Genomic DNA, 23,140 nt, shown 5'->3' on the forward strand with positions numbered 1-23,140 from the left:
AGTTCCCTGGAATTTCACATTTCCACTCTGTTCAGTCAGTAAATGTTATTTTGCTTGATGCTTAATCTAGTTAAATAAGGAAGAAATTTCCACAAGGTTTGGTACCACATCCAAAACCAACTTTCTCATATGAACATAAACATTGACTCAACGGCTCTAAAGGTCCTGCACTTTAGGGTGTGGGATGAAACTGCTCTGTGTGTTTGTCTGGTGTTTGCATTTTTCAGTGTTTATATATCAGAATCCCACCAGCAACTACATGACATGCTAGATAAGCGAGGTGTTAAGTTGGATTCAAAGCTTTATAATAATTTGAAAAAGAAAATAAGTATCATTTAAATTTAAAATAAACAGGGCAAATACATGTGTGAGTTCTGTTAGGTGTGTACATAAAGAGGGTTCAGTATCACAGAAAGGTCTACATCTGAGCTTAGCTGCTCTACTTTATATAAACAGCTTTTATTTCTAAAATCACTGTGGTAATGATATGAGGCAACATATGTTGCCTGCAAGGTCAGGTTACACCCATAATCCAACCACTCTGGTGGCTCCATGGTAGCAAGCTGTACATTCCTTCTTTTTATCTTAATGGCTACACGTTATGGCATTTTGTGAGACGCAGGTTCATTAGACCTTCTGTTCAAGTGCCTTAAGGCCACAATTCATTCTGACTCTGCAATTACCGATGACAATTTTTATATGCAGCTGAATTTTTCAATCGCAGTGGGAAGGTTTGCATAATTTGTGGCTTTTTGCTCTTCTCTCTGATAATCTCACATTGGAAAAAAACATTAAAGATGCATTTTTAAAAAGCGTCAATGCTGCAGGGAGACTGTTTTACTATTTTTGAAAAGATAAAATTCTAGGAAAGGGAATATGAGGAAATAAAAAAAAAATAGCATATTTGTGGGGGGTTTTTTTAATATAAACAGTTGATATTGGCTTGTGATAGAGTACACACTACAGGAGAAGGGACAGCTGGTAATCATCCTGCTGGTCACATCATGTAAAAGCACCATTTTTCAAAGATATTTAATTATTTGAAATCTACTATGAGTTACACCTTTAAGTGAGTTCTCATAAGTATATAGTGCTTTTGAAATTAATCTTGAACATGACCAATGAAATTTTTAGATCACGAGTAACTGTCACTGAGTTTATTCTACTAATTTAAGAGATGCTGAGTGGAAGTCTGTTAGGTAAGATTAAATCACTTCTGGCCTAAAACTTGGAATGAATCCATTACCAACCTAATGGTATGCAGAGACTCTAATTGGAAGACAAATAGAGAGGGCTATTCCTATGCAGGATCCTGGGGTTTGCTTTGTAGGTTATCAGTACATGCTGACCTGGACCAGATTTTACAAGACAGAAAGAGTCTGTGCATTTAAATAAACAAATATGAAATCATGGAAATTGACCATTATTTTCAAAGATTAAGGTCTGAAACCAATTCATTTCAACGCAAAAGCTCAAAAGAGATCATTTCCACCAAGGAATCTTCTTGCTATTTGAGCAGGCCAGAAGATCAGAGAGGAGCATGCAAAAATATGTTTAGAGGTCACAGCACTAAAAGCTGAGAGATAGAAAGAAGAAAGAAAGAAAGAAAAAGAAAGAAAGGAAGGAAGGAAGGAAGGAAGAAAAAAGGGAGGGAGGAAGGGAGAGAGAGAGAAACCCAGCAATATGAGAACTGAATTAAGGTTGAGCAGAGCACGTACATAATTTAGACTGAAGGAAAAACCATATATTAGTAGTCCAAATTTCTTGTGGGGCTTTGTGTTGACCTGCAAACCCAGAGATGAACCAAAGTGATTTATATTTTATGCACTACATCCATCTTCACTCTTTAGCAGCATAGGCCAGCAGGACAGCTGTGTTGTTCTAATGCATACCAGAGACCTGGGCTCCAATCCTAGCTGGGTAGTGACTAGATATGCCAGTTTGGGTGAATCAGTGTTTGTGGCCATCAGTTTTCTCAGCTTTAAAATGTGGCAATACTGATTTTCAAAGACTGCGGAAAGATTTAAACAATATAACTTATATGACTGTTTGAGTTCATAGTAAATATACACCACACGTTAGTCAACTATTCATGAATTTTTGGTGAAAACATTTTTCTGTGTAGAAACATCACTGATGAAAATTGTAATAATACTGTGTTCACTGAGGGAAAATGAAATAGAAGAAGTTAGTCCCCTGAACAAATACCAACTGGTGTATAATCATCTTCAACTCACTTCCATGACTGGCAATTTCCCCATCTCAGCACTGGCTAGTGGTACGAGTTCCTGGAACTGATTCAACACACAAGCCCTTGTTTCCAAGACCTTAAGTAAGTTGCTTGGATACTACTGGGCCCTTTTAACACTTTATTTTCCTTTTCTCAGTATACCACTCAGTATTTATATATTTTATAAATTGGAACATAATATATTTCTCATCTTGACACATAATGACCTACACGTCATGGTTGCATGTAACCAACCATGTTAAATTTAACAATATTAAATTATTGCCTGTTAGGTAATAATTGTTGAACACTTTAGACCTGTATTCTTTACCAGTATTATATTGCTTCAAACACTTCAATCTATAATGCGAATATTTTCTCAACCACTAACAATTTGTGAATGCAAAAATGAGGTCAAGGAAGAAAACTTCCAGGTAAAACTGGCATCATTTTTTATGCATGTGTGTTCCAATTATTTTAATTATGCTTCAAAAAAGAGGTGCTATTAGCCAGGTGGACTTACAATGAAAGAATTTTTTAGTTTCCTCTGAAACTAAATGAATAACTATCTATGGAATAGTCAGACCTCACCTTACTTCACTTTTTGTGAAAGGAGAAAAAGGGAAGTGAACATGCTACTTTGCTGTTGAACAAGTTCAGTTGCTTAGCAACAAGAAACAAGGTTCAGAAGATTAGGTCAGCAATGTCCACCTGAATCCAATAACAGCTAGAAATCATCCCTCTTTTGGGTGTCAGACCCCAACCTGCTTCTCAGAGAAAACCTGGCTTCTAGAATTCAAATACATCATCTTTACTATGTACTTTCAATAATATTAATTTATTTAAAACTGAGTTTAAAACAAAAATCATGTCAAAATTATAAAACTAGAATAATCCAGGATAAATTCATTTCTATAGAACCTCAGTGTTATGAATTCTCCCCCAATGTTTGGGTTCAAATTAGTCTAGGTCTATTTCTGGTCTACTTACCATCACAGGAAAAGAATTAGCAGTAGGTGAATTAGAGAAGTCTGCTGCTTTCAGGTAGAGTCAACTATCTCCTCATCTAGACAGGCTGAATCTTTCTCAGTTTGGGTCAATGGACATATGTGTGGACATTTGACCACTGTCTACAGGAAGTCCAAATATATTCTGCAGTGTCTGGATTTTGAGGTCTTAGAAGATTTTATAGATGAGATGGAAGAGATGGCTCAAATCCCGCACCCCACAGTAATTGCTCTAAGTAACTTTTGATTTTCTTTTTCAAATTTTATGCTCCCACTAGTGGTCCTGCAGTGCCTTTCTCTGACAAGTCCTCAGTCTCTGATCTGCTGTGTGCCAGGTATTTCAACTGTCACGCAACTCCTTTGCTCCCTCACCTAGGAACTCAGTAAGACCAAAAGGAAGTGTAGCCTTATGTTGTGAATCTATATGATTCTGGGAGGAAGAAGATCACACCCATTACTCCAAGAGATTTAGTACCGTCTTCCAAGAAAAGGTGATCTAACATGTCACCTGAACCACTTGCTGAAAATATAAAAAAAGATCTGAGGTTTGAAGAACAGCTTTTTGCTAAGATGTGAAAGCTGAGCATGGCTGTTTCCTGCAAAAGCTGGGTCCCACTGTCTAGGATAGCCTCTCCTGGGGTCATGCACAATGGGATGCACCTCTCCAATGGTCATGCACTGAGGCAGATTTTTTTTAAACAGAAGCATTTCAGTTAGAACAGAAAGGGAGCTTTTAGGAACAACAGTGGAACCCATGTCAATTGCTACCTTTGAATAGTGGCTTTTCCCCTAATTCCATAACCTTTTCCCCAAACTCAAAATATGCACCTAAAGGGCAACAGAACCAAGAAAGGAGAACAAGGCTACCTCAATAGTTGATTGAATTTGTAAGGTCTCCTTGCCCTACAGGGTGTTCTGGAATAAAGGACAGTTGGAAGAAATAGACAAAACTTCTGATGTAGTATAGGATTGCTCCTTTCACATACTATACAGATATTGAACTGGTTCCTATAATGAGTATATTGGGAAATGCCAGATTCATACCATTGATGCTTTTTTCCTACCCCACAATACTTCCACATAGAAACCTAGGTAGATAAATCAGGTTTTTTGTTTTTTTTTTTTTCTATTTTTTCTCTTATTTAAAGAAGAGGAAAACGAGTGGACCTTTTGAAATAATCTTGGCAGATTAGCCATGATTATAAATTTCAACAGAGTTAAATGCCCAAGTCCACATTAACTACTGTGCTGGTCATTCGCCCAGTAACCTGAGAATGCCAGAGAATTCCTGAGAATGCCACAGAGTGCTACTTGTACTCTTTATTTCTCAGTTCTTCTGTGCACAACAGGTCTACTCCTCCCTACTCTCAGAAGCTGGCTAAGCCAGACGGGTTTCTTGAAGACCTGTGTTTTAACTTTATCCCTAACACCTAGGCTAGAGTCAGACTTGAAATAGTAGGTCCCCCTGGCTCTTTCTCAAGACTATAACCTCATCTTTTCACTCAGCCTCTTCAACCAACCTACTACATTGTCTCTCTGTTTACAGCAGGTTTATCTTACAAATGGCCTAAGCTAGAATTAACAAGCCAAGTTTCCCAAAACACTTTCATCAAAGCTACTTGCAGAAAAATACATTATCTTTAGTTTCTTATAACTCTACAAGTCTATACAAGTGGGGAATCTAAAAAGATGTCATTGATTTTTGTTTTGTAACAAGGATGTCAGAAGTCCTCTAGCAAAACAAGTGTTGTCCTTAAAGATGGTCATATCCAGATGCTTTTTCTAATAAAATTCCCATTATTCAAAATGGAATAATGTTGCAGACATTCTGCTTTGTAATTACTTTCACTGCCAATTTATAAGCAATATAAAGAATATTTCATTACATCATGACCATACCTCAAAAGGTCTTGATATTCTTGAAGAAAATAGTGTGTTTTAGACACAAAGTTACAAACCTCTGTAAGAAATGATATAGTTTGACTATTCAAGACAAAGGCTGTGGAAATCTTAGACCAGAGCTTTCAGTTAAAACAAAAATAAAGCAAGCTGTGTCTTCTATATATGCCTGAGGCTATATATGCCACGAAAACTTCCAGTTAAGAGTAAAATATTCAGCCAATTAGTTTCTTATGCACTGCCAAAAAATCTGATTTGATCTGGTTATTTATTTTATTTATTTCTTTTTCTTTAAGGAGACTTAAGATAAAACACTCCTTGTAGAAAAGCCAGGAGAATGTAGAATTGAATGTCAAGGTCTAAGTTTTATGTGAATGAAACAGAGTGCTGTGTATTGGAGTCCCTTGCGGAGTACAGGCAGCAATAAAAAAGTCTCAACAGAGAAAGCAGCGCATTTGCTATATGAATTTCAAGGTCATTTTGCTGTCCTACATGACAAATCTAAAATTAATTACATTTCAGATTTAACAATAAGAAGTCAATAAAGCAGAAGTGGAGATTCAGTACACCGCGACTGAATTGTACTAAATTGTAACATGGTCATGGTTGACAGTAACACTAATAATCCAATTAAACAATTTCATATACACAAAAAGGGTACAAACACAGAGTATTGTCTGTGTAGTTGAGACCCTGTGAAGTGTGTTTATGTGTCATATCTCTTTTTAAAATATTAACCAAAACACCCTTCAGAGGTAAAATGATCCTTCACATATCAAAAGTATTCTTACAAAATGGAAAGGTAAAATTCAGAAATTTGGACAAAAATTAAATATTGAAATGTTAGGTCATTGCAAACATTATTGATGGTGATATGTACAAACAACTTATTGTGAACACCAGAAGTTTCCTAGCTTGATTAATGCAAGATATTATATCATTATTAATGTCATTGTGTTATCGTTGTTTATGTGTAAAATGTCAGATGTCCTATTAAAGTTAATTGAATTTTAATTATCTGCAAAATTTTTGAAAAACTGATTCTCTCAAAAATCGTGATAAAGAGGATATGTCTTATTCTTAGTATCTTGGTTTATTACTGAATGTGTAAAAACTCTTTGCACACTGAAATGAAAATTATCACTAAAGATCATATTAATTTAAAGTTTGTTCCACCCTTGCTTATCTTTCTGGGAAAGAGCTAAGTAAGTGGTCTTCTATAAATTACTTTTCTTGATTAGTCATGACTAAAGAAGCCCCTGATTAGTGAGCCAGCACTTATTGAATGTATGCCATATAAGAACCAAAACTAAATTGCATCCAGTTAAACCAGTGGAAATCTGGCTGCCAAAATCTGTTCCAGGTTTTAATATCTCAGACTTTCATTTTCTAAATGTGTATGAACCTCAAGTAAAGTTTCATCTGGTCTCCAAATATGAAAACTGCCACTCTTTTTAAATTTTATCATCTGCATGCAATCCAGCAATCATCTAGTGAGGTGTAATAGAATGAATTCAGCATATGGAATCAGGACATTGATAAATTCCCAGATGTACAAAACACTCTTCAGAGGTAGCTGTGTAACCTTGGACAACATTGTAACTTCTAGCTGTACAACTCTGGGCAACTCCCTTACATTACTGACCCTCTATTTTCTGATATAAAAAAATGGAGATCTTACATGTTTGCATAAATCTAGAACAATACATGACATAAGAAGAGACTTAAAATGATAGTTGCTGTGATGGTTGATTTTAGGTGTCAACTTGACTGGATTAAGGGATACCCAGGTAGCTGGTAAAGAATTATTTCTGGGTATGTCTTCAAGGGTGTTTCCTGAAAAGATTGGCATTTTACTCAGTGGACTGAATAAGGAAGATCTGCCCTTATCCAATGTGCACAGGTACCATCCAATCTGTTGAGGGTCTGGACAGAACAAAAAGGCAAAGGAAAGGCAAATTATCTCTCTCACTTCTGGAGCTAGGACCATCTTCTCCTGCCCTTGGACATCAGAACTCCAGGTCCTCCAGTCTCTGGAGTCTGGGAGTTTCACAAGGGGCCCCCTAGGTTTACAGCCCTTCAGCTTGCAGACAGCGTATGGTGGGAATTCTGAATCACTTGAGGCAACTCCCCGAATAAATCCCTTTCATCTGTCTATCGATTGATCTATTTTTTGGTTCACTCTGGAGAACACTAATACAATTGCCTTTTATAAAACTATTTTTTTAAACTAGTAATATACTTTTTACATTCTTGAATATATGCATTTTGCTTATCAAAGTAATACCTACAAATACGACACCAGAAATTCCTCTGGCATCTTTCCATTACATCTATTAAGATATACCATACATGTGTATATTTATACTACAAAAAGTTAATAGAAAGATTTGTATTATTTTTAATTCTATTTTTCCACAAACTTTTTGAAGTACCCTTGTGTGTGTGTGTGTGTGTGTGTGTGTGAACATGTATGTGGATGTGTCCTCCAAAATTTATGTGTTGAAGCACTAACCCCCAAAGTGATGGTCTTTGGAGGTGGGGCCTTTGGTAGGTAATTAAGTTTAGATGAGGTCACTAGGGTGGGTCTCCATGATGAGACTAGTGCCCTTGTATGAAAAGAAAGAGAAACCAGAGTGCTTTCTCTCTTTCAGCCCAAAAGTGGCCATCTGCAAGCCAGGAAGAGAGCACTCCAGGACCTTGATCTTGGAATTCCCAGCCTCCCAAAATATAAGAAATAAATCGCTGTTGTTTAAGCCACCCAGTCTGTGGTATTTTGTTATGGCAGCCTAAGAAAACTAAGTTTGACTTTGTAACATGTCCATACACACATGTCACACACACACACACACACACACACACACACAGACACAGACACAGACACACACACACACACACACACACACACACACACACACACACACACACACACACACACACACACACACACACACACATTCCAAACTCCAGCTTACGAAAGGACAGATACAATTCAAATACTCAGTACAAATTTGGCCTTTTTGGTTTAGGTCTTTATCTATATCCCTTTTCTTCCTGTTTAAGGCCAGTTATAATGTGTCTTCCCTTATCACTGGACATCTCTCAAGTTAGTCCTACAATAAAGAAATTGAATTTGGATTTTATTTCACAGATAATAATAAATCACTTGGACATCTGCTCATACTTGGACAGAGATTTAAAAATAAAGAATATGAGTCTGGCTACTCTGTGTAGGATATCTGACACAGACCAGAGGTAAGAAGCCTGGAGTTTCTTTGTATTATTTAAGTTTGAAATGATGAAGCTAAAACAGGACTGTGCTTATGGAAATACAAATAATTGTATTCAAGTTTTGGAGCTGAATGTGTCTGATTTTAGTTCTTACTTCCCATCATCACTGTCTGTGTAGTACTAAGTCTCTTGACTTCTCTAAGTCTCAAAACCCTCTTAAAATAGAATTAACAAAGCCAACCTATTTCAGGGTTAGCACAGGGATTTAAAAAGCCAGAGCTGATAAAGGCTATAGCTGGTATTGGCAGCCAGTTCCTAATGACTAAACTGGATCTGGATCCAAGCAGGAATGGGAATTAAATAAGGTGGTTTATGCAGAGTGCAGAGCAAAATGCTTAGTACAGAGTACCCACACTATTTGGCAGTTATTGCTGTTATCCACAGAAAAACTGGGGAAGGTAGGCTGTCATAATGTAAAAACTCATTGGATATAGAGAACACATGAGAAAGAAAGTTAAGAAGATTTCATTATATTTGAGATTTGGGTTCAAAAATTGAATTTGAATCTGCAGGTACTATTGGGGTTTTAGAATCTGCCAGTAGAATTAATTAAAAATGTGTGAAAGCACATGCAGATATATAAAAGACTTTCCTCTTGAAGAAAAGGCTCATTATGATCTTTACAAGTTAGCTGAGAATATTAATGTCATTGCTAAAAATTAGGAATTTGGAGAAATTGTAATATGATGCCTTCTGGAATAGAAAACAATAAATTTAGATTTGATATGTTAAAATCAGTTGATTTAAATCGTTGAATTCAGCTGAGAGTCTTAATTAGTATTAGGAGGGCACACATGGGAATATCTAGCAGAAACTGAAAATACAGGAATATATTTAAAAGATAAGTTATAAGAGTTGGCCCAGTAGGTAACTTTTTTTTTCTGTAAGAAATACCTTGGCCAAAATGACTTGAAATTGGAGTAAAAAAGCTTTTGTAAAATTTGTGTTTTGTATGAGCAAATTTCTATTTCTTCTAAAGGAAAATTGGATTAAATAGCAGAAAGCTATCTGCACATAAAACTATGTATTATTAAACAGCATTATTTTTTCACACACATTATATTCTACGTTCCACATTAATTAAAGAAATGATAATTGATAACAGAATATTGGCTAATAAATTACAACATAATTATAATACTCATTTTATCATAAGAATTATATTATGAACCCATAAATGTTTGATATGGGATTCAAGCATCATTCACTTATTTATTCTGTCTGTTATATATAAGACATTGTGTTAGACTGTGTTCGTATACAACACATAGTATAAAACATAAGTTCTCTCAAGGATCATCAATCTATTAGTAATATATTGAATGAGGAAAGGGGGAATTGAAACAATAGGAGGCCATGGAAAACAATCAAAAGATGAAATTAGCTTTCAGAATTCAAAAGAAATAATTGGATATTGAGTTAAAAATATCTGGAATGAACCTGTAATTATAAATTAATGAAAGTGAAATATCATTATCTCATAAAAATGTTCTCCCATCTATATAGAAAATAAATTAGAAAACAAATTTTAATTCACTGGTAAAATTACAAATACCTTTTCAGGTACCTATTATAAAACAATGATTTTAGATGTTTGTATAAAGTGAACCCATATTTTCTCTTGGAAAATGCAAGTCCAAAATACTGAAACATTTGAAGAAGTAAATCTAAACATTTGCAATCCTATTTTTGTTTTGTTTTCATCAGAACTATTTGTGATAGAAACGTGTTTTAATCTAATCTTCCCACTTTAATAATTAAATAGTTGTGTATTGCTGATATATATACCAGATATGATATTCATCCTTTAACAAGGTATGGGAAATTTTAGAGACTACAGACCTCAAAACACAGAGCAGAAGCACTCTAACTGAAAGCACCATGCCTTTAACCCAAAATGAGAACTGATGCTTAGACAACCAAAAAGTCTTTCTAAAATTATTAGTTCAGTCACCTCATTGATTTGTCTACCTGATGACCCATACCAGACAAACACACAAAAATCAATAACTTGGTTCACTGAAAAGTGTTTTAACTAAAATTTGCCAGATGTTGGCAATCGCTCATTCCCAGCCCACATTTTATCTCACTGATGAAAGGATAGAATCCCACAGCCTCTTGACTATTCATTAACAAGTCCAACAGCTCTCCACAGAGGCAAGCCCTTCCCACTCTCCATTGCCCTAGCATCTATCATAACATATGTCTGTGCATTCTTCTTCAGTGGTTAGGAGAGAAGATTTGGTCCCAGCCTTCAGGCGTTTATAAGCTATCCAAATGGGAACTCACAGTCTCCATTCCTGTTTATGTTACTTTCCTTCTTCTTTCCTTTCTTTTTATTTTATTTAATTAATTAATTTATTTATTTATTTAATTTTTTTTAGAGACATTTATAATATCTTCATTACCCAATGACAAAATAACAATAACATTTGATAACTTTCACTTCCTTAGCTCCCACAGCTAGTTGTGGAATGCTCTCAATTCATCCACCCTCTCCAGAGGCTCAGACATGATCCCTCTTTTCAAATCCTTATCAGCTTTCACCTGAGCTACTGAAAGAGCCTTCTATAAATACTGTCCATGGAATAGCCTTTTCTGGTTTTGTTTGATTTTAATTAGTTCACAGGGTTCTATGATCCATCTGGTACTAATGTTTAAAGATAAAGTAAAGTAGGCATTGAGGTTTACTATTTTTCATAGGGTCGTCAGTTGGTCCAGCACAATTTATTGAAAAGATTTTTCTTACCCCATTGTAGTGTTGTGTTACCATAATGAAATGCAATGACTGAGTAAGTGAAGCCTATGTGTGTTTCTAAGTTCTCTCTCCTGTTCTGTCAAGCTACTTGACAATCCTTATTATAGTAGCACAATGTGTTGATGACTACTAAATTTTGACTACTAAATCTTTATTTTTAGTCTTGAAGACAGGAAGTCCAGAAGCTGTTGTTATTTTTCAAAATTATTTCAGCTACTTTAGTTACTTTTCACATCCACATAAATTTTAGAATTGGTTTGTCAATATAATGGGTGTGTACGTAAATAAAAACTTACCAAAGTGTATACTGTAAATATGTGCAGTTTATTGTACATAATACTGTTTTTAAAACATTTTAAGATTTCACTTCCAGGAAAATGGAAAGGATTTATTTATTTTTGTAAATTTCTCTCATTAAATAAAATTTTAAGTCCTGGGTATTATATATAAAATGAACATAAGAAGACTTTAAAATATAGAAAGACAGACCAGATAGGAAACTTGAAACCTGAAGAACAACGTGGTGGTAGTTCTCTGAGTATTTTTTCACCTCATACATCTCCTACTTGGAACTAAAGAAGCCAATAACGCAGAAATGTCAACATGCAGAAGCAAAAATAATAAAAACAACAAAAACCAGCCCTCTCTAGCCAAATGACCAGGAAAGGGACAACCTAGCCAGACAGAATAACCACTCTACTCAAACCAAACACTGCAGAAAAAAAGAGTACCCCGCCCCCACCCACATCAGCAATGTCTGATTGTGAATCCTGGACTTCCACTCTTACAAGGCTGTAACAAGATACCCCAAAACCTCCACTGAGGTGGTTTAGAACAGGCCACTTATGGAACGTTGCCTTTCATTTCCAAGACACTAACAAGGATCTCCTACAACCCCCACCGAAGTGTTATCAGAGAAGGCCTAGTGGAGACTCAGGACTTTCACTCTGTCCCAGCAGTACGGAGGGCACCCTGTGGCTGTGGTGTCATAAAGGGCAATGTTTGGATTGGTGATGAGACACAATACTCCTCCCAGCCAGGCAGGAATAAGTAGAGGTCTGGTGATGAGCCAAAACTTTATTCTTTACCCAACAGTAACAAGGAGCACACTCCTTCAGTATTAATGGAGGCCAAGTGGAGAACCTGGCCTTCTACCCAACCTAGAAGAAAGGAATTAGTGTCTCCCTTCCCTGCTGGAGAGGTATGAGAAGAAGCAAGCTAAACAGAAAGTTTAAGTAAAGTCCAGAGCCTCATAACATAACACCCAAAATATCCAGGTTTCATTCAAAAATACATATTATACCAAGAACCAGGAAGACATCAAACTGGATGTAAGAAAAGAAAATTAGCCCATACCAACACCAAGATGACAGGGATGCTAGGGTTAAAAAGGATGCAAGTATTTTAAAAAAAATAGCATCATAAATTTGCATTAACAAGTAATTACATACATACCTGGAACAAGTAAAGCAATAGAAAGTCTCAGCAAAAAAAAAATAGAAAATATAAAAGAGAAGCAAAAAAAATTAGAACTGAAAAATATAATTGAAATTTTAAAATCTCAGTGAATGGGCTGAATAGCTGAATGGAGGTGGATAAGGAAAGAATCAGTGAACTGGAGATAAACAACAGAAAATAACCAGTCTGAAAAAGAGATGAAACCGACAGGAAGAAAAAAGACCAGGACCTCAGTGAATTGTACAACTAAATAAAAGACCTCACAGTAATGTCATTAAACTCCCAAAAGGACAAGAAAAGAAGGGTAGAGTTAAAAAGGTACTTGGAGAAATAATGGCTAAAAACTTCAACATACTCTGTCTCAAGACATCATATAATTACAGTCATCAACCCCAGTGTTGGCAGAGGGGTAAACGCATAGGTCGATGGAACAGAATATAGTACCCAGAATAGACCCACACACGTATGTCTACCTGATTTTTGAAAAAGGTACATAAGCAATTCAATGGAGGAAAGAATATTTTCAACACAACACTTTTTATAAAAATTAATTCAAAATAGATCATGGACTTAAAGGTAAAATGTAAAACTATAAACCCTTGGGAGAAAAAAACATAGAAAAACCTAAGGATAGGGCTAGGCAATGAATACTTAGACTTGACACAAAAAGCATAATCCATAAATGGAAAAATTGATAAATTGACCTTCATCAAACTAAAAATGTGTTACTCTCTGAAAGTCCATATTAGCAGTATGAAAAGATTTTTATTTTGATATAGTCCCATTTGTTTATTTTTTTCTTTTGTTGCTTGTGCTTTTGGGCTCTTGTTCATAAAGACTGTTCCCAGGCCTACTTCCTGAAGTGTTTACCATATATTTTCCTTTAGTAGCTTTACAGTTTCAGGTCTTATACTTGTCTTTAATCCATTTTGAGTTGATTTTGGTATATGGTTAGAGGTGCAGTTCTTTCATTCTTCTGCATATGAATATTCAATTTTCCTAGCACCACTTCTTGAAGACACAGTCTTTTCCCAAATTTACATTTTTGTTGACTTTGTCAAATACCAATTGGCTGTAAGTCTGTGGGTTGATTTCTGGGTTCTCTGTTCTGTTCCACTGGTCTGAGTGTCTATTTGTATGACAGTACCACGTTGTTTTGGTTACTATAGCTTTGTAGTATTTTTTGAAGAAAGGTAGTGTTATGTCTCTATTTATTTATTTATCTATCTATCTATCTATCTATCTATCTATTTATTTATTTATTTATTTTGCTCAGGATTGCTTTGGCTATTCAGGGTCTTTTGTTATTCCATATGAATGCCAGGATTTTTTCTTTTTCTATTTCTGAGAAGAATGTCATTGGTATTTTGATGGGGATTGCATTGAATCTGTAGATCACTTTGGGTAGTACAGACATTTTCACAATGTTAATTCTTTCAATCCAAGGGCATGGAATTTCTTTCAATCTGTTTGTGTCTTCTTTGATTTCTTTCAGTAGTGGTTTGCAGATCTCATTGTACACATCTTTAACCTCCTCAGTTAAATTGATTCCTAGGTATTTTATTTCTAGGGCTTACTTTCTTGATTTCTTTTTCCTTTACCTCATTATTGGAGAATATAAATGCAACTGATTTCTGGTCATTGATTTTGTATCCTGCAACATTATTGAAATTATTAACCAGTTCTAAGAGTTTTTGATAGAGGCTTTAGGTTTTTCTACATATAGGAAACTAAAAACCCTCTGCACAACAAAGGAGACAATCAACACAGTAAAACAACAACTTACACAGTGGGAGAAAATATTTGCAAACTATATCCAACAAGGGATTAATATCCAAAATATACAGGGAACTCAAGCAATTACACAGTAAAAAAAAAAAAAAAATGCCCAATTAAAAAATGGACAAAGGAGCTGTATAGACATTTTCCTAAGGAAGACATACAAATGGCCAACAAGCACTTTTAAAAATGCTCAACATCTCTAATCATCAGGGAAATGAAAAGTAAAACCACATTGAGATATCACCTCACCCCAGTTAGACTGACTATAATCAAAAAGGCAGAGAATAACAAGTGCTGGTGAGATGTGGAGAGAAGGGAATGCTCCTACACTGCTGGTGTGACTGTAAATTAGTACAGCCACTATGGAAAACAGTATCAAGGTTTCTCAAACGACTACAGATAGATCTACCATACGACCCAGCAATCCCACTTCTAGGTATATGTCCAAAGGAATGGAAATCATCATGTTGAAGTGATAATTTCACTCCCATGTTCATTGCAGCTCTCTTTACAATAGCCAAGATATGGAACCAACCTAAATATTCATTAACAGATGACTGGATAAGGAAAATGTGGTATATATAGACCATGGAATGCTACTCTGCCATAAAAAAGAATGAATTTCTGCCATTTGCAGCAACATGGATGAGCTCAGAGAAAATTATGTTGAGTGAAATAAGCCAGGCACAGAGGGAAAAATACTGCATGTCCTCACTCAAAAGTGGGACCTAAGAGAGAAAGAAGGAAGGTAGGAAAGATGACAGTGGTATGTTGGACTTGCAGAGGGAGAGAACTTCCCTAGGATTGTAGAGTAGGGTGTGGGTGGGAGGAGGGGAGGGAGGTCAGGGATTAATTGTGTGGAGGACCTGGGGAATAATCATAATTTGTGGTGATGGGCATGCAGATAGTGTTGATTTGGCCATCACATCTTGGGCACAAGTGGTGACAGTCAGCTTTGTACCCATGAATATGCATAACCAATAAGATGAAAAAATCAAAAAGTTGAGGATCTGAAAAAAACAGTATGAAAAGGCAAACTTCAGGCTGAGAGGAAATATTTAAAAATCATTTATCCAACAAAGGACTAATATCAAGAATATACTTTAACAAATCAAACTTTAACAGAAAAAAAAAAAAAGAAATTCAATCAGAAAATACACAAATGATATGAAGAGAAATTTTACCAAAAAAAAAGATATTCAGATGGCAAATACACACATGAAAAGACATTCAACACTACTAGCCATTAGGGAAATGCAAATTAAAACCACGAGTTATTACCACACATCTACCATAACAGATAAAATATGAAATAACAACCACACCAAATGCTGGTGAGGATGTAGAGAAAGCAAATCACTCATACGTTGCTTGTTAGAATGTCAACTTATACAGCCAACCTGGAAAACAGTTTGGCCGTTCCTTTTATAACTAAACCTGTAACTACTGTAGACTTAGCAATTACACTCCTGGAAATTTATTCTCAGGAAATAAAAATTTATGATCACACAAAACCTGTGTATGAATGATTACTGTAGCTTTATTAGTAATAGCCCAAAACAGGAAACAACCTGGATATCCTGCAACAGGTGAATGGTTAAACACACCGTGGTACATCTATACCATGGAATGCTGATCAACAATAAAATGAAACAAACTAGTGATACATGCAACAGCGTGGATAAAACTCCAGAGAATAATGCTAAAAGAAAAAATGGTCCCTTACATACTGCATGATTTCATTTGTATAGCACTGTTAGGTAGGTAGTTAGTCATGAGCAGGTGGGGGGTGGGGGATAGAAAACTCACTTCGGCCATAACTCCAGACCCCCCCCCTTTGCAGGCAACATAATGGAAGAAAGACCCCAGAACCTAACCACAGGGCTCATCAGGGATTTTGTCGATGGAGAGAAATTCTCAAAAGGGAAAATTCTAAGACCTTATGCTAATGTGAACATGCTAATGCTCAGTAGATGCTTATACATATGCAATCCATAAATACATACCATAATAACAGACTAAATTATAGGAAAGGACATGCACATTAGAAAAAAGATTATATAACCCCAAATGTCAATCAAGGGTGTCAATCAAGCTTACAAACGCATATGCAAAATTAGTAGAATAAAACAGCTATGAACTTGCATGTAAGTGCCATTCACTGCTTGAGGGAATGGCCCACTTCTCTCTTGAAGTATTTCTTCCTTCCTGTATTCATTAAAGTTTTGCTATTGCTAATGATTGGGTTTCTGATTCTTCACTGACCTAAAAAAAAGAACCAAGCCTGATAGGACTTTTGTCCCCAGTAACAGCATTTTCATATTAAGGACACATGCAGTCATGACTTTTCCAATATTTTTCTGCTCCATTCCTTCTCTTTTTTCCTTCCTGGACTCAATTGCACGTATGATAAATGTTTTGTTCCACACCTTCCTGGAGTTCTATTTAACTTTTCAAAACACTGCTCTCTTCTCATCAGATTGAATTTTTTCATTGTCCTGTCTTCTAATTAAATTACTTTTCCTCTATAGCTTCCATGCTACCCTTAAGCCCCCCGAAGAACTTTTTTTTAGTTCATGTTTTATACAAGAGTGGTCCAAATAGTTCGTGGAAGAATAGATTTAAAGGATAACATGAATCTTTCCATGAAAATTTGAAAGTACCTTCATAATTTTCAGTTCTACAAGATCTGTTTAGACCTTTTCTTACAGTTTCTACTTCTCTTACATCATTTAGCATAATTATATTATTAGCTATTTTTAAGTCATTGCCTACTAATTCCAACATCTGTGTACTCTCACAGTTACCCCCATTAGTTGTTTTTGCTTCTGAGAAAAGATTGCACTTTCCTGTTTTTTTGTTGTTGGTGGTGGTGGTTTTTTGGTTTTTTGGTTTTTTTCTAATATGTCAAGTAATATTGAATTGCATCCTGGATATTGTAAATATATGACACAGATTTTTTCTTTAAAAAAAAAGAGTGTAATCCCCTTGAAGGAAGTAAATGAGCTTATGATCGTGCCTCCCAGGGGACAGCACAGTGCTGTACATGTAACAGACATTTTATAAATTAAGAGATTAAAAGAAAAATGCCAGTACCATGATGTTTTGGTTACTGTAGCTTTGTAATATAATTTGAAGTCAGATAGTGTTATGCCTCTGGCTTTATTTTTCTTTGCTCAGGATTTTTTGCCTATTCATAGTCTTTTGTTCTTCCATGTGAAAGTCAGGGTTGTTTTTTCTCTTTTGAGAAAAAACATTTTGATGGGCATTTTGATGGGGATTGTGTTGAATCTGTAGATCACTTTGGGTAGCATGGACATTTTCACAGTGTTAATTCTTCAAATCCAAGAGAATGGAATGTCTTTGCATCTTTTTGTGTCCTCTTTAATTTCTTTCAGCAGTGATTTGTGGTTCTCTTGAAGAGATCTATCACCTCCTTGGTTAAATTGATTCCTAGATCAATTTTTGGTTACTATGGTAAATTGGGGTTTTTTTCTTGACTTCTTTATCTGCTAGTTCATTGTTGGAGTACAAAAATGCTAGTGATTTTTGTGTGTTGATTTTGTATTCTGCAACTTTGACAAATTCATTTATCACTTCTAAGAGATTTTTTGTAGATTTTTTAAGTTTCTCTATATATGGGATCATGTCATCTGCAAACAGGGACAATTTGACTTTGCCTTTTCCAATTTGGATGTCCTTCATTTCTTTCTCTTGCTTGATTGCTCTATTACTTCCAATACTATTTTAGGGAGTGGTGAAAGTGGGCATCCTTGTCTTATTCGTATTCTTAAAGGAAGAGCTGAGAGTTTTTCCCCTTTCAGGAAGATATTGGCAGTGGGTTTGTCATATATGGCTTTTATTGTGTTGAGATACTTTCCTTCTATACCTAATTTGTTGAGAGTCTTTATCATGAAGGTATGCTAAATTTGTTAAATGCTTTTTCTGCATCTATTGAGATGATCATATGGTTTTTGTCCTTGGTTTTATTGATGTGATGTATCACATTTATTGATTTCCTTATGTTGAACCATCCTTGCATCCTTGGGATGAATTCCACTTGATCATGATGAATAATCTCTTTGATGTGCTACTGTATTCTATTTGCTAAAATTTTGTTGAGGATTTTTGTGTCTATGTTCATAAAGGATATTGGCCTGTAGTTTTCTTTTTTTGTTATATCTTTGTCTCATATTGGTACCAGTGTGATGCTGGCCTCATAGAATGAGTTTGGGAGAATGGCCTCTGTTTCATTCCTTTGGAATGCTATGAAAAGAATTGATATTATTTCCTTCTTAAAAATCTGGTAGAATTCAGCAGTAAAGCCTTCCAGTTCTGGGTTTTCTTTGTTGGGAGACTGCTGATTAATGCTTCAGTCTTATTGTTCATTATTGATCTGTTCAGGTTTTCTATTTCTTCTTGATTCTGTCTTGGTGGTTTGTATGTGTCCAGAGATGTATCCATTTTCTACAGGCTTTCAATTTTTTTTTGCACAAAGTTGTTCATAATATTCTCTAATGATTCTTTGTATTTCTGCGGTATTGGTTGTAATGTCTCCTTTTCTGTTTCTCCTTTTCATTATTTGGGTCTACTCTGTTCTTTTTTTTTTAGTTAGACTAGCTAATGCTTTATTTCATTTATTTTCTCAAAAAAAAAACTTTCTATTTTGTTGATTTTTTTGTATATTTTTTGGTCTCTATTTCATTTAGTTCTGCTTTGATCTTAATTATTTCTTTCCATCTACAAATTGGGGTTGGATTGTCCCTGTTTTCCTGTTCTTTGTGGTAAACATTATGTTGTTTTTTTGAAATCTTTCTATTCTTTTGATGTTAACATTTACTGCAGTAAACTTCCCTCTTTGTACTGATTTTGCAATATCCCACAGGTTTTGGTATGAAGTGTCTTCAATTTTATTAGTTTTAAGAAATTTTTTTATTTCCTGTTTAACTTCTTCTTTGCCCCATAGGTTGAACAAGAGCATGTTGTTTAATATCTATGTATTTGTATACTTTCCGAAGGTTCACTTCTTATTATTTCTAGTTTTAATCCATTGTGGTCTAAGAAGATATTTGAAATGATTTTATCTTTTTAAAACTTCTTAAGACTTGATTTGTGACCTAATATGTGGTTTATCCTGGAGGATATTCCACGTGTTGATGAGAAGGAAGTATATTCTGTGGTTGTTGGATGCAATGTTCTGTAGATGTGGAATAAAAACAGACACATGGACCAATCGAACAGAATAGAGAAACCAGAAATCAATCCACACACGTACAGCCAACTGATCTTTGACAACGGCACCAAAAACATACATTGGGGAAAGGACAGCCTCTTCAATACATGGTTCTGGGAAAACTTAAATATATGAACTGAAACTATAAAACCCATAGAAGAAAAGATAGGAGAAACACTTCAGCATGTAGGACTGGGCAAAGACTTTATAAATAAGATCTCAAAACTACAGGCAACAAAAGAAAAAAATAAACAAATGGGATTATATCAAACTAAAAAGCTTCTGCACAGCAAAGGAAGCAATCAACAGAGTGAAAGACAACATACAGAACAGGAGAATATATTTGCAAACTATATATCTGCACAGGATTAATATCCAGAATATACAAGGAACACTAACAACTTCATGGTAAAAACATAAAAACAAGTAACCTGATTTAAAAATGGTCAAAGGAACTGAATAGATATTTCTCAAAGGAAGGCATGAAGTGGCAAACAGACATATGAAAAAATGTTCAACATCACTAAGAGTCAGGGAAATGCAAATCAAAATCACATTGAGATATCATCTCACCCCAGTAAAACTGGCTATTATCAAAAAGAGAGAGCATAACAAATGCTAGCAAGGATGTGGAGAAAGGGGAACACTTCTGCACTATTGGTGGGACTGCAAATTAGTGCAGCCATTATGGAAAACAGTATGGAGATTCCTCAAACAACTACAGATAGAACTGTCACATCATCCAGTGATCTCACTGCTGGGTATATACCAAAAAGAATGGAAATAGTCATGTCAAAGGGATACCTGTAATCCCATATTTAATCTATTGCAGCTCTATTTACAATAGCCATGATTCAGAACCAAACTAAGTGTCCATTGGTGGACGACCAGAAAAAGAAAATGTGGTATGTATACACAATGGAATACTACTCAGCCATTAAAAAGAATGAAATTCTTCCATTCAAGCAACATGGATGAACTTGGAGAAAATTATGTTAAGTGAAATAAGCTAGGCATAGAAAGAAAAATACTGCATGTCCACATTCATCAGTGACAGCTAAAATATAAATAAATAAAAAGGAAAGAAAGAAGGAAGGAAGGAAAGAAAAAAGAAAGGAAGAATCACAATGACATTGAACTTTTAAAAGGAGAGAACAGAACTGTCGTTACTAGAGGTTGTAAAGTGGGAGGGGGAGGGAATTTAGCAAGAAATTGATTAAGGATCACAAAGGGTGTTACAGTTTGTAAAGAGGAGTATACTAGTTACCCTGATTTCATCATCACATATTGTACACCGGTATTAATATTCAACTCTGTACCGCACAAATATATATAATCAATTATGTTTCAATAATGACTCTTCTCATCTTTATCTTTTCCAAATTAGATTACATTAATTTCTTTCCATTTTTCCCTATATAATCATTTTTGTGGATTGTCACATATCTTCTCACTTCTCCATCAATATTAGAAACATGTGAAGCCCATAATTAAAATTAATACTCTATAAAGAGCTGAGCTGAATTTGCCAGTAGTGAGATAATTAATCTGGTATGCGTAATTCCTGCCAATCCATACTTCTATTTTCAACTGCTTAAATATGAAAACATTGCAGTGTTAAGTTTAACTTCTGATTTATTCTCCTCAGATCTAGAATTCTTAGTCTGTAAGGTTTGAGGGTTACTACATTTCAATAATTAAAATTCTGGAGTTGTTTAAATGTGTTTGTATTCTGTTCTTAAGATCTCCAAGGAAATGTTTGTTATCCAAGTTTTGAACAGATTTTTGTTATGATTTTGCACTTTCAATTTATGTATAATTTGATGCTACTATTTGAAAATTGTAGTTGATGTGTGAGTTAAAAATTAACATATTATCCTATAGCAATGGTTCTGAACTATAGAATGATGTAAATGGAAAGGAATTGAACTATAGAATGAAGTAAATGGAAAAACGAGCTTTTGCTGAGTGTGCATATTTGTCAAATAAAATATATTAAGTGATTTCTTTTCTTAATAGAAAAGCATACTCATAAATCCATAATTATCATTAATAAAACATGGACATATTTTATGAGTCAAATGACGTACACATCCATGGTAACAAGACTAGGTAGCATTTTCTAGTAGCCCCAGTGGACATGCATCCTATTTCAGCAGTAAAGGGAATTTAGTTTAGTTTAGATGAGGAAAAATGATATACATGCCCACTCTTTCAATCTTTTAAGACATCCTGAAATATTTAACTAAGAACTTCTGTAGCCTCCAGAGTTAAAATCCTAAGTAAAAGGAAGAAAATGTTTCTTCCCTGAGCAATTAAGTTTCATTGACTAGGGCCATCATTAGCAATTATTCTCATTCTATCAAATTTATACCAAATAGAAGGATTAAAATGAAACAAAGAAAGGACTCAATCATGTGCTTGTATTAGAAATGAGATACTTGAGGAAAACAATCTATATGTGTCCCTTTGTCCCAGTCCTACCTCATTACCAAACATTTTGGCCTCAGGAAGAAATATCCCAAAGAGGAACCTTAAGTTATTGCATTTAATAGGAACCAGCTATAATAGCATGTGCAGGTGCATGGGCAAAATCAAAACCATTTTTGCCAGTAAAAGAGCAACCAGGTAAGTGGTGTTCATAATGAATCTGTTGTGCTTGTTGTCATAATATTATACTCATACACAAATTGCCAGCAAATGATGCCCAAGTTTCTTCCTTCAATGCTTGATGGAGCCAAGTAAGTCAGGGAAACTATTTCTCCAGTTGGATGATAAAACAGCAATTAAATTTTTGAAAGATTGCTATAAAATGTTGCTGGCAATGATATGTTCCTGAAATGGCTGTAGAAATGTCTGTAAATCACATTTTAGAAAATAACTTCCAACTTTAAATAATGGAGCAATCTAATATTTAAAATTATTCCAAAGCAAGTACAATTTAAAGTTTGAAAAATATGTTGAAATGTAAGTTTCCAATCATCTGTTTTCCAATTTCAGTTTTAATTATTGGACATGGTTTAAAGCAGGACACACCTATGACAGAAATTTCAAAAGTAGGATTTAGAAATCTTGACTTCTAATTGTCACTTCCTTTTTCAACTTTCAATCTTGATGAACTCTGTGAGGTATGGTTAAAACTGCATGTGATATAATATGCTGAGAAACATTGTGTAAATCTTGAATTTAAATAGTTCTTTATATAAACACCAATTTTGTTGATGTACAATTTATATAATATGAAATTAAACATTTTAAAGTGAAGAATTCCATGGTATTTAGCACATTCACACGGTGGGGCAATCACGACTATCTAGTCCCAAAACACTTCCATCACTCCAAAATAAGACCCCATCTGTAGAGATAGGGATGGGTCTGGAGCTCACAGACCCCTCAAGCACATCGTCCAGACTGGGTCACAAACCCTTCACGTGCAGGTCTATGAGCTAGGTAACAGGAAAGTGGTCCTTGGAGCTTTGGTT

This window comes from Cynocephalus volans, chromosome 15 (assembly GCF_027409185.1).
Source record: "Cynocephalus volans isolate mCynVol1 chromosome 15, mCynVol1.pri, whole genome shotgun sequence".
NCBI lineage: Eukaryota > Metazoa > Chordata > Mammalia > Dermoptera > Cynocephalidae > Cynocephalus > Cynocephalus volans.